At 42.7% G+C, this 13,681-nt stretch overlaps 1 long non-coding RNA gene and 1 pseudogene across 1 annotated transcript in view; one reads left to right on the top strand and one right to left on the bottom strand.

The window, feature by feature from the left end:
* LOC149450295 (uncharacterized) overlaps window positions 1-13,681 on the top strand; it is a 1,099,640-nt gene that overhangs the window by 616,377 nt on the left and 469,582 nt on the right. The window lies entirely within an intron of this gene.
* LOC149450302 (forkhead activin signal transducer 3-like) lies at window positions 8,043-11,746 on the bottom strand (annotated as a pseudogene).

Genomic DNA, 13,681 nt, shown 5'->3' with positions numbered 1-13,681 from the left:
CTGAAGTCTCTCCTGATATGTTTGGTCCTTCAGATCTTTCACCAATTTTGTTGCCCATCTCTGGACTCGAAACTGTCTTATCTGTATCTTTTTGTAAGTGAGGTCTCCAGAACTGGGCGCAGTGGGGGTTGACTTGCTGAAGGCAAACATTTGGTCACTTCGCAAGGGAATTTTCCTTTAAATTCGTGAATGAGGTAAAAATTCACTTTGCAAAAAAAACTCCAACCATGTGTAAGAATAATATTTTTTTAAAAACTGTATTTTCGCATACACATGATTGAATGATGGAAGTCTGTAGAGTTTCATAGTTACATAGTAAGGCTTGCTATACACTAAATCTAAATAAAATTGGGCAGAAAATTGTATACTTTCAACTGTGTAGTGCAAGGGCCCACCTAATTGGACACAACTGAAAGTGTTGTTTAGGTTTGATCTCCTATTTTATGGTTTTTGGTAAATCTAAAGCAATTTTCTAAAGAAAATTGTATAGTGTATGGCCAGCCTTAGGTTGGCCATACACTATACATTTTCTTTACTATACACTATACATTTTCTTACAACTTTCTGCCCAATTTCCTTTATATTTACCTGCAACTATGTAGTGTAAGGGCTTTCCTAATTGGATACCATTGAAAGTGTTGTTAAGTTTGACCTTCTATTATATTTATTATTTTTGGTAAATCTAAACCAAAAATCTCAAGAAAATTGTAAAATGTATGGCCAGCCTAATATTGTATACATGATTCCATTTTCTTACAATTTCCTGTCCAATTTCTGCCCAATTTCCTCTAGATTTACCATCAACTATGTGGTGCAAGGGCCTGCCTAATTGGATACAATTGAAAGTGTTTAGGTTTGACCTCATATTATATGGTTTTTGGTAAATATAAACCAAAATCCTGAAAAAAATGTATGAGATAATATTGTATAATAATTTGAGGATTTTGCTTTAGAATTACCAAAAACCATATAATATGAAGTCAAACCTAAAGTCTGAAGAGGAAGCAGAGTTTTGGATGGAGTGGGATCGGGGTACAACCTATGTCCAGATGTCTTACTGTCTGCCTTCATTAATGGAAGATCTTCCACACTTTATCCAAAACCTGATCTAAAAATGTATAAAAAGTAAAACCTTTTTTTAAAAAGTTGAATAGAGTAGAAAATGGTGAAAAGATTTCTTTTCATTTCCTATAGACCAGGGGTCTCCAAACTATGGCCCTCCAGCTGTTGAAGCACTACATGCCTCTGACTGTGGAAGTCTTGCCTGCGACTGTCAAAGTTTTGCAAGGCCTGATAGGATTTGCAGTTCCTCAACACCTGGAAGGCCATAGTTTGGAGACCCCTGCTATAGAACAAAGGTCTCCAAACTATGGCCCTCCAAGTGCTGAGGAACTGCAAGACTCCCAAAAATAGAGGCATGATGGGACTTGTAGTACATCAACATCTGGAGGGTCATAGTTTGGAGACCCCTGATCTAGACAACACAGGACATCTTTCCAAAGGAATGGAAATCTACTCTTAAGCTGGCCATACACTTATAGAACCTCACCAGAATATTGGGGGTTATTTACTAAATGCTAAATCTGGTGCAACTCTGCATCGTAACCAATCCACTTCCAGGTTTTATTGCCTAAGCTTAAGGCTGCATTCACACTTGAGCATTTTGTAGCTTGAAACTCCAAGCTCCGAAGAGGCTCAAACTTTTCAAAAATCAATTGTTCTCTATGCTGCCTGTTCACACCTGATCATGCAAACAGGCACCATAGAGAACAATTTATTTTTTTAAGTTTGAGCTTTTTTGGAGCTTTGAACTACAAAACGCTCAAGTGTGAATGCAGCCTAATTGAACAAGCTGAAGTTAGAAGCTGATTGGCTACCATGCACAGCTGCACCAGATTCAGAGTGCTCCAGTTTTAGTAAATATCCCCCCCCCCCATGTGTCCATTTCTGGAGACCTCACTTAAAAAAGATATTGATAAGATAGAACAAGTCCAGAGATGGGTAAAACAAATTGTGAAAGGTCTGGGAGATAAAACATATCAAGAGCAACTTCAGGAACTTAATATGTACAGTCTGTCTGGAGGAAAGAAGGGAAAGGGGAGACATGACTGAAACCTTTAAACACATGAAAGGGGTGAATACGGCTCAGGAGGGCAGGATTTTCATTATGAAGCCAAGATCAAGAACACGGGACATGACCTTCAACTAGAGGAGGAAAGTTCAAAACTAACCTTAGAAAGTATTATTTTACTGAAAGGGTAGTTGATGCTTGAAAGAAACTCCCAAAAGAGACAGTGAGCCAGTCAACAGTAAATGGATTAAAAAAACATGCTTGGGGCAAAAAACCAAAACAACCCCCCCTCCCAAAAAACAAACAAAAAACTGGTCAGACCTGATGGACCACTCAGTCCTTTTCTACCCTCACTTTTCTAGGTAGTGAACCAGTCAACAGTAAATGGCTTCACACATGCTTGGGACAAGAATAGATCTATACTCAGACAAAGAAAGTTAACAAAAAAAAAAGAGAGAAAAAAAAACAAAAAACAAATTAAAAAGCAACTTAAATAAAAAAAAAAAAAACAGGCAGACGCGATGGACCACTCAGACTTATTTCTTCCGACATTTTTCTATGTTTTATGTAGAACTTAATTTGAAAATGTTTGTGTTCTGAATGTTTTTAGTCTGACCATAAATGAATAGAATTCTGAACAAAAATTAATAGGCAACTTTTTTATTATTATTATTATTATTCAGGATTTATATAGCGCCAACAGTTTGCTCAGCACTTTACAATAGAAGGGAGACAATACAATTACAATACATTTCAGTACAGAAGGAATAGGAAGGCTAGGAATAGGAACTTTGTACGAAAATTCTCAGAAAAAGTGTTTGTCAATCGAAAGATTTAGTTTGCTTGATTTTATTTTTTGTTCAAATTCTATTTTTATTTAAAACAACAGAACAGCAGAAGACACGTATCATGTATCCATATAAACATACACAAAATACAGAAGAAAGAGAGAGAGAAAAAAAAAAGGGGGGGGGGGCGGGAGAACCATGGAAAAGTCAGGCAGGAGCAAATTAGTCTGCTTGATTTTAACCCCTCGCCCTCCAGAGGATCCCCCCCCCCCTTCCTGACCAGGCTATTTTTTGCGATACAGCGCTACGTTACTTTAACTGACAATGACGCGGTCATCCAATGCTGCACCCAGATGAAATGTATGTCTTTTTTTCCCACAAATGAAGCTTTCTTTCGGAGGGATTTGTTGGGCTCTGCGGTTTTTATTTTTTTGCGCTGTAAACAAAAAAAGACCGACAATTTTGAGAAAAAAAAACAATATTTTTGACTTTTTGCTATTAAACATGTCCAGTAGAAAAATTTAGAAACAAATCACATTTCGTCATAAATTTGGGCCAAAATGTATTCTGCTCTATGTCTTTGCTAAAAAACAATAGATACTGATATTTCTTTTTTTTCTACTACTAATGGCGGCGATCAGCGACTTATAGCGGGACTGCGGTGGGCATTCTGACACTGGGGGGGAACTGACTAACTGCCACTGACATCCCCAGTGACACCAATACAGTGATCAGAGTTAATAAAAAGCACTGACACTGTACTAATGGCACTGGGCAGGAAGGAGTTAACATCTGGGGCGATCAAAGGGATAACTGTGCTCTGTGTGTGTGCTTGTGTCAGCACATTGCTTTGTATGGCTCTGCTCTTGCAATACAAAGCAGTGTGCAGGAGCTGACAGGGGAGAGATCTATGTTGTTTGCATACAGACCTCTCCCCCGTCAGTGATACTTGGCGATCTCCGGGTGCCGGAGGAGGAATCACTGGCCGGGACCCAGTGATCGACAGCTGAGGCCGGCAATGGCCGTGCAGGGAGGGTGTGCGCGCCCCCTACCCGGAAATTCAAAGTCACGTAAGTATGTGTGATTTTGCACAGCCCTGCTGCCTTGTGGCAGTATTTCTTCTATAGGGCGGTGGGCAAGCGGTTCAAATGGAATGGACTTTACTGAATGCAAACCACACACAGTGTTATTCCTAGTACACACCATGAGAAAATCAGACGAGCGATCGTTCGTGGTTTTTTGCATGCTACTCTTATATCGAATACGAGAGTGCTACTAAGCATACCGAAACTTGTTGTGATAATACTAAACAAATGTCCACGTGTAGAGTCCACAAACAACTGGATATAGTAACATTTCCAGCAAAATATAGGTGGTGCAGGGAAATTAGATCCGTCTTCGGCTGGATTACCCCTCACCTTCATGTAGCGACCCCAGGGGCCAATATGCCTTCAAATATCAAAAACAGCTAAGCAGCCAATCAGCGGGTTTGGATCCAGGATAGCAGTGGTGGTGGTATCCCCCTTGTGAAACTAGAGATATTGACCAATCCTGGTATCTGGGTCTCTCTCATATACGAGAGTTAAACTCTGCCAACTCACATGTATGGTGAAGAAAAGAAGAAGAATCCTCCCATTGTGTAATACTGTTACATTTATTAAAATGCACAAAACCAATAAATGCTCACTCACATGATCGAGGATTAATACAAGCTCTCAGAACCTCATGGATAATGCTGGGTGTACTGCTATGGGTATACCAAGATGGCACCCACGCCGGAAGTGATGTCACCTCCGTGTATTGTCCATCGTCCAGGTTGTTTATGGACTCTACACGTGGACATTTGTTATTTATGCCACGCGTCTATCACTTTCCTACTTTGTGATTTGTGTCACTTATGTCCTTGTATTAAGGGACTCATTTGTGGTTTTGCACAACATTTTGATAGTCTCAGTGATTTATTTTCATTTTTTATATGCCTGATACTTTTTTGCACAGTATTGAATGTATCTATTTATATAAGATGTCTTTATAAATCTAAGACGTTGGAGTTTTTAGGAGATATATATATGGTTTAGGTCTATAGGCCATGTTTATGATGACCAGAGACTGTGGATATAGTCCAGGAGAAGACCAGAGACTGTGGACATAGTACAGATGACTAGAGACTTCGGTCATCCCCTGTACTGTGTCCCCTGTCTCTTGTCATCTCTTGTACTATGTCTGGAGACATTCCTGGAGATGACCAGGGAGTATGGACATAGTCCCGGAGATGACCGGAGACTGCGAATATAGTCCCGGAGATGACCGGAGACTGCGAATATAGTCCCGGAGATGACCGGAGACTGCGAATATAGTCCCGGAGATGACCGGAGACTGCGGACATAGTCCAGGAAATTTCCAAAGACTGAGGACATTGTCTGCAGTCTCTCTTCATCTTCTGGACTATGTCACCAGTCGCTGATCATCTCCTGTACATTGCCTGAAGTCTCTGGTCATCTCCTGAACTTAGTCCATTAGTTAAACAGAGACTGCAGACATAGTACAGAAGATGACCAGAGACTGCGGACATAGTCCAGAAAATGACCAGAAACTGCGGACATAGTCCAGGAAATGACCAAAGACGGCGGATATAGTCCAGAATAAGACCTGAGACTGCGGACATAGTCCAGGAGATGACCAGAGACTGCGGACATAGTCCAGGAGATGACCAGAGACTGCGGACATAGTCCAGGAGAAGACCCGAGACTGCGGACATGGTCCAGGAGAAGACCCGAGACTGCGGACATGGTCCAGGAGATGACCCGAGACTGCGGACATGGTCCAGGAGATGACCCGAGACTGCGGACATAGTCCAGGAGATGACCAGAGACTGCGGACATAGTCCAGGAGATGACCAGAGACTGCGGACATAGTCCAGGAGATGACCAGAGACTGCGGACATAGTCCAGGAGATGACCAGAGACTGCGGACATAGTCCAGGAGATGACCAGAGACTGCGGACATAGTCCAGGAGATGACCAGAGACTGCGGACATAGTCCAGGAGATGACCAGAGACTGCGGACATAGTCCAGGAGATGACCAGAGACTGCGGACATAGTCCAGGAGATGACCAGAGACTGCGGACATAGTCCAGGAGATGACCAGAGACTGCAGACATAGTCCAGGAGATGACCAGAGACTGCAGACATAGTCCAGGAGATGACCAGAGACTGCAGACATAGTCCAGGAGATGACCAAACTGCATTCACTATATCTGGTCTCCCCGGACCCCGCATTCACTATATCTGGTCTCCCCGGACCCCGCATTCACTATATCTGGTCTCCCCGGACCCCGCATTCACTATATCCCCTCTCCCCGGACCCTGCATTCACTATATCCCCTCTCCCCGGACCCTGCATTCACTATATCCCCTCTCCCCGGACCCCGCATTCACTATATCTATATCCGCTCTCCCCGGACCCCGCATTCACTATATCTGGTCTCCCCGGACCCTGCATTCACTATATCTGCTCTCCCCGGACCCCGCATTCACTATATCCCCTCTCCCCGGACCCCGCATTCACTATATCTGCTCTCCCCGGACCCCGCATTCACTATATCCGCTCTCCCCGGACCCCGCATTCACTATATCCGCTCTCCCCGGACCCTGCATTCACTATATCTGCTCTCCCCGGACCCCGCATTCACTATATCTGGTCTCCCCGGACCCCGCATTCACTATATCCGCTTTCCCCAGACCCCGCATTCACTATATCCGCTCTCCCCGGACCCTGCATTCACTATATCCGCTCTCCCCGGACCCTGCATTCACTATATCCGCTCTCCCCGGACCCCGCATTCACTATATCTGCTCTCCCCGAACCCCGCATTCACTATATCTGCTCTCCCCGGACCCTGCATTCACTATATCCGCTCTCCCCCGACCCCGCATTCACTATATCTGGTCCCCCCGGACCCCGCATTCACTATATCTGGTCTCCCCGGACCCCGCATTCACTATATCCGCTCTCCCCGGACCCTGCATTCACTATATCTGGTCTCCCACAGTACACACAACATGGAAATGCAATTATTTTAGTAAATAGAAACTACTAAACCTGGAAACCATCTGGCAGGAGGTTCAGAAAAGTAAAAGGTGAGGACAGAACGACTCGAGGAAGGTTTCTTTCTTTCCAAGAGCTATCAAGGCCCTAAATGGTCATTCTGAGTAATATTATCTCGCTCCAAGTGACTTGGCTTGATGTTGTGGTCGGGGTTTCTTTTAGGCTTTTATATCGGGGGGGGGGCAATGTTCACATGTGTGTATGTTGAGAATGTTATATGTTCACATATGTGTGTGGAGTTTTTTTTATAGAATGTCATTGTGATTTCCGTTGCAATGACAATAAAGTACCGATCTTATCTTCCAAAGTACTTTTTACAGATTATATAACTAGAGAATTACAACACTGATGATAAAGTTAAAGTGGCTGTAAAGGCTGAAGGATTTGTACCTTTATGCATTCTATGCTTGAAGGTAAAAAGCCTTCTGTGTGCTGCTCCCCCCTCAGCCCCCCCCCAATACTCACCTGAGCCCCCTCTTGATCCGGCGATATGCACGGGTGCCTTGGCTGTCCCAGGTCTCTCTTCTCATTGGCTGAAACACAGCAGCTGGAGCCATTGGCTCCCACTGCTATCAATCACAGCCAGTGAGCCAATGTGGAGAGAGCGAGGAGCTGGACCGAGCCACGGCTCTATGTGTCTTATGAATGCACAGAGCAGGGCTCAGGAGTGCGCACGCACCAGTGCCCCCATAGAAAGAGGCTTACTATTGGGGGCACTGGTCAAGGGGGAGCAGCCAGGAGAACTGGTGGGGGACCCAAGAAGAAGAGGATCCTGAGCTGCTCTGTGCAAAACCACTGCACACAGAAGGTAAGTATGACATGTTTGTTATTTAAAAAAAACATTGATATCACTTGAGATTAAAAAACAAATTCAAATTTATTTGAAGTAAAAAAAGACAGACAAGACAGAAAATGACTGATATATACATTGTTGACTAATGCCTTTGGACTGCCACCTCCACTGGGCCATGTGCAACGTTGGGTGCCAACATCATTGGGTAAGACTTGAAGCGCAGATAGTCCTGGAGGCAAAAGTGACTAGCCCAAGACCAGCCTTGTCTCATCAACTGGCCAATCAGAAACCATTGGGTCTGTACCCTGGGTACACCCCACCCTGAGTAAATTGCTGGCCATAGACATTTTGTATATTCATGTAGCCCCCATGTTGTGGATACTCGGGGATGTTAAAGGCCATTCTAATGGGAGGGAAATCTGAAGAGGAGAATCTGGCTTCAGAGTGTGTGGGTGGGGGAGGCATTGGGGGCATCTGACTGGGAGTGTAAACATCCCACCGCTCCGCATAGGTGGAGCTTGAGTATGGGGAAGGTATGTAGTTGCACTGAGAAGAAAAGGGGAAGTTGGGGTAAAGCAGGAGAGGGTGTATGCTGGGAGGGGCCACAACATTAGGGGGCACATATTGTGAATAAGACGTTGGAAGGTTCCATAAGATGTTTGGGAATGTTGCAGCAGGATCTATATTTGGGGGTTGGGTTTGTACTGAGGGACCAGCCTCTGTATCTGATCTGACCACAGTAGTTTCGTTTGAAAGATGGGGGTGGTAAAAGTCTACAGATCTGTAGGGCTGTCCATGCAGGATATAAGGAGCCAGGTCAGGAGGGTAGGCTTCTTGCCGGGTGCCTCTCATATGCTGCAGCTTCATGGCATCCTCAGGAATTCGGCTCACATCCACCGTCCAGTAGTTGCCCTTAGCCTGCGGCTTTAGCGGATCTTTTAGGACCTGCAAAGAGTGAGAAGACATTAGAGGCGTAGGCCGGCACAGCAAATTCACACAAATCTATTACGGGTCAGGGCAACCGATCCTTACGGCCTATTTATAATACAGACAAATAATTTCCCCGGATCTGCCCCTATTATCATAAATGGTTATATTTTACATGGATAATATATGTAGAAAATTAAAAATGTTTGCTTTCTAAAGAGTGGGAAACAGTAGGATCCCCTATCAGGTGTGTGCTAAGATTTTAGCTGGAGTTCTTTTTTTTATCCAAATTGTATATAAATCTAAGTATACACGAATATACAAAATACAAAAATCAACCTATTGCAGTGTCGTCTCTGCCCCTCCTGTGATGTTTCTGGCAATCTGCAAATTCCAGGAGAAAAGTAAGAAATTGGTTGCTGCGGGAGGGGCAATTCCCTGCACCGGAAGATAGAGCAATGCCCAGCGCTGGGGGGGGGGGGGGAGACAATACCCTGTGCTGAAAGGAAGGGGGTCAAACCTGCAGTAGAGGTGATGGCATTTCCCTGGGGTGGAGGAGACAATGCCCTGGGGTGGAGGAGACAATGCCCTGGGGTGGAGGAGACAATGCCTGCCCTGGGGTGGCCATATGAAGAATATAATGATGCAATAGGTAGAATCAGTGTTGGGTAATGGGAGGATGAGGGAGGGTAAAAACACAAGGTAGAGTAATGAAGCAGAGTGGACATCTACACATACCGGGGTTTATTTACTAAGGCTAGAGAGTTCAGAATCAAGTTCACTTCTGCATAAAAACCAATCAGCTTCCAGGTTTTACTGACAAAGCCTAATTGAGCAAGCAGAGGTAAGAAGCTGATTGACTACCATGCACAGCTGCACCAGATTCTGAGTGCACCAGTTTTAGTAAATCCCCCCCCCATGGAGTAGATACAATAGTTGCTCTGTTTTGGGTATCCGAGTTGTATTTGAAGACATTGTAAATGAAGCTCCCTTCACTGGGTCATACTGGGTGTGTCATCCTGGGACAATGTCTGTAGCACATGGGACTCCAAACAATCCCAAACATCACCCAGTGACACCAGATTCCCATTGTGTCACTCAGCAGCGCAGGAGGCGCTCACCCCACAGTAGGAGAACTTAAAAAAATAATCAGTAAAATGATGTTTATGTTTGGGTAAAATATAACTCTAGTTGAGTCTGCGGGATGATTTATAATGAGCAGGAAAAAATTGTTGCTTTCCCTTTTGACAGTATTTCGCAACGCTGCTGTTCTCAGTTTCACAAACATTTAAAGCAGAAAGTTCCAGCGATGTATAAAAACATTAGTGTAAAAAAAAACCTTGAAATTTAAAAAAACAAAGACTTTTGAACACGAAAAGAACAATTTTAAATGAAGTTCCGTTCCTGCTTGGAGGTCTTCATAAATTGTAAAAATACGGCCAAAAAAAGAAAATTCCTCAACAGCTCTATAAATAGACAATTACCAATATACATCAAACCATAAATATACAATTAGTTATAAATACACAACTGACAGACCAACAACAGAAATGGAACAAATCCAAAGTACGGGATACAGAAAATATTCCAAGCTACCATACAACAAGGGTTTGCAACCGTACTGAGACCAGGGCCTGATAAATTCTTCCAGAATTTTCTATGACCCAACAGTAGAAACAAAAAGTCTATAGTCACAATTAAATTACGGAATACAAAATATGTATTAAAATGCTGGAAAGCTTTGGCTGGGGCTGGATGTCACTGTGGGGGACTGGGGGTTCTGGAGGGGATTAGAGCAGACCTGATGCCCTTGTAGGGGATGAGGCTTTTGGAGGGAGTTGGGAGTAGATGGGAGAGTTGATGGTCTCTCCAGGAGACTGGGAGCTTTGTAGGGCCTGGGGTTCACCTTAGGAGCTTGGGGGACACTGTTGGAGGTTGGCAAGTCAACACTCTTGAGGCAGGAGAGCTCTCAGGGAGTCTTGGGGTGGGGGGGGGGGGGACTGTGCGAAGTTTAGAGGCATCAGGGCTCTCGGCACACTCTCATATTATCACATTTACATTTTAATACAAGGACTATTCTGCAGGATTAGAACCTTAAGAGCCCACCACCACCATCACATCACAGGAGCACCAAGTCCTTACCTTTCTGAAGCAATCATTGGAGGAGAGGTTGTGTCGAACAGAGTCCTTCCAGCCCTGATAATCCCCCTTAAAGAAAGGGAAGATGCTGCTGAGCTCTTGGAGGATCTGCAAGGAAAAAATATAGTCATAAGTGAATGAGCATAACCATAAACCCAGATACGTAATATCTATCATATTATATAAGTAATACTTAGCTCCATTTGTGACTTTGACCCTCACCAGGAAACCTGCACTGAAACACTTAGGAGGACACCTCTGCAGACCTTCTGAATATGGCAGGAGCCCATCTATCATACAATACTTCCTAAACTGGGCATATAGCAATTGAAGTCATGGTAAAGACAGAACTCTTTGTACATGCTTGTATTGATTTTGGTGGGAAACTAGCAATTTTCTGAAGAGGTTTGATGTTGAAAGCCTCCATGTTTTTTGTCCAGAAATGTTTCCTTTAAAGCCCATCAGTAATAAAAACAGAAAATTCACCCTACTTCTGTTTTTACTACATATTGGTATGTTTTTTTCAGCCTTCGTAAGTCTACCAGAGATTCATTTTCTCCTTAAACTATTTTTTTCTGAAAATAAAGACTTTCCCTCTGACTGGTCCTTATTCTGAGCTGGTCTCAATGTCACCCCCTTCCCCTGCCCCTAGTTGCAGTAAAGTCCCAAGAAGACCCATAATGGGGGTTAGTTACCTGGGAAAGCTTGAGCTTTCTCCCTGGGGCGCTCTGGATCACCATGGCAATCATGGCCATGTAGGAGTATGGTGGTTTGGCGTATCTTTGATAATTCTTCTTTTTGCTATTCTTGCTGTGCTGGTCATTTGAGTCGGGGGCTTTGGGGTCTCCACTGGCCTCTCCAGGGCAGTTCTCGATGTCGGGCAGGTTTCTGTCCAAGTTGTTGGGGTCAGAGACGGGCATGTTGAGGCGATTCCAGGGATGATGTGGATAACTCAATGTTTTGTCAAGTGTGTTGGAAGTCTGGGGGTTGCCAGATATACATAAGGCTGGGACCCCCACCCTGGTTTTATGATGTAAATGTCCCCTTTAGGAGAATAGGGCACACCTAGCTTACTGTAGAGGGTCCCCATCCCTCCATTCAGTGGAGGTTATAGAAATTTCAGGGCTGAGGTGTGGTATGATTGTTATGTATATGTTGTGTAGACTATTTGCTGCTGGTGTGTATATCCTTTGCTGCTGGCATGTATATTATTTGCATATACCTAGTTCACCTTGTATATGGTGTGCATACTTGTGGATATAGTGTTTCAGATTTTGTATATCCCTTGAATAATTTAGATTGGTTACTAATTAAAATATATTTATATATTTGTTTTAACTTTAGATTTTTAAAAGTTACCAAGCTTAGAATGACTTTTTTTGGCATACATACCTAATCTTAAAGTTGACTTTATTTTAAAACTTTTTATCCATCAAACTCAGTTAAAGATTTCAACCCTGAATTAAACTGTTTTTATATTATTTTTTTTAAATCATTTTAACTATCCATTTCACATTTACAAGCACATTGCATTTGGTAATTACTTCTATTTTTTAAACTTGGAAAGGTAACTTTCTTGGAGGATCTTTTAATTTAGGGAGTACATTCATTAAATTAGAATTGGCCTTTTTACACAAATTTGCAATTTGTTTTCTGTTTGCTTGATTTATTATTTTATAATATTTTGGACTTTTAAACATGGGAGGTGTATTACTAATAACCAAATTAACACTGAATGGGTAACTATGACTACATAGTTTTTTTGTTTTTTTTTAATGGTTGAACTGGATGGACTTTTGCCCTTTTTTTTTCAATCAGACTAACTATGTAACTATGTACATAATAATTGATTAATATTAATAATTCTTACTTAATGGGCATTACATATGTATTATTAATGAGAGTTAATTAAGCCATATTACTTATTGGTTTAGGGGTAATGGGGATCAGTTTTGAAGCTACTTTATTTCTCTATGATAGACATACCTTGAATTTACTATCTTATATGTTATAATTAAGGACATGTATTGCAGCTCAATATTTCCCAGAACAATCTGCAATTGGTGAACACAGTGGAGAAAGAACACGGAGCAGGGGAAAAAAATCTATGGAATTATATACCCAGCAATGATAAATATACTGTCTCAAGCAAAATGTATATTAAAATACTTTTGTCAATTTATAAATACGGGGGAATTAATTTTGGAGCTGCTGGCATGCCACAATTGTTACCATTAGGTGCCACATTTCAGATAATATAATCTATTATTAATGGATAGATTCCAAGTGGAGCTCAGCTCCTGAAAAGTTAAATTTTTTTTTCAGTAATGCAGCCTTTCTGAACCTTTTCAATGCAGAGGAACCCTTGAAATAATGTTGTGGTCTCAGGGAACCCTTGCTAATAATTACTATATCTACAACTCATGATACATTAGGTCAGTCGGAAGAATGTTCTCAAAGCTATGGCTCTCCAGCTGTTGAAGTACTACAAGTCCCATCATGCCTCTGCCTCTGGAAATCTTGCCTGTGGCTGTCAGGGTCTTGCAAAGCCTCCTGGGACTTGCAGTTCCTCAAAACCTGGAGGGCCATAGTTTGGAGACCTCCGCTCTATACGCTTGTGATCATTGGGAAGAATTCCCCCCCTTACAGATAAAAAGATCATTGGTGTCAGAGTGAACTTATCTGAGAGGCAGAAATTGCTCAAGGAACCCTTAGCAACCTCTGGGGGATCCATGGTTGAGGAACCCTAGTGTAATGTGTTGTGTGCTATTATATAAATGAAGGAAAATAACAAAGGCCACATATTAAATTGAATGATATAAAACTGACCATTATTAGGCTATACTGACTGTGGG

This window comes from Staurois parvus, unplaced genomic scaffold (assembly GCF_062004578.1).
Source record: "Staurois parvus isolate SC_StPar_1 unplaced genomic scaffold, SC_StPar_1.0 ptg000575l, whole genome shotgun sequence".
Lineage (NCBI taxonomy): Eukaryota > Metazoa > Chordata > Amphibia > Anura > Ranidae > Staurois > Staurois parvus.
Note: the sequence above shows the minus strand (reverse complement) of the source record. Positions and strands in the feature narration are given on the sequence as shown.